We start from the raw sequence: 261 nt of genomic DNA, 5'->3' as shown, positions 1-261 counted from the left end.
AAATATTATAATTAAATATTATTTTATTTTTTTTTTTTTAGAAGTCATTACTCCAGTCAGTGTCGAACGATCCTTCAGAAATCATATTCTGATATATGATAATACAGATCTGCTTTTTATTATTACCAATGTTTAAAACAATTGCAGTTTAATACTTTGTGTATTTATATTTACTGTCACTTTTAATCAGTTTAATGCATCCTTGCTGAATTTAATGGTAGCGTATTTTTAGATTAAAAAAAGCTAGAATTTAAGACGCAA

Source organism: Puntigrus tetrazona, chromosome 24, assembly GCF_018831695.1.
Source record: "Puntigrus tetrazona isolate hp1 chromosome 24, ASM1883169v1, whole genome shotgun sequence".
Taxonomy (NCBI): Eukaryota; Metazoa; Chordata; class Actinopteri; order Cypriniformes; family Cyprinidae; genus Puntigrus; species Puntigrus tetrazona.
Note: the sequence above shows the minus strand (reverse complement) of the source record.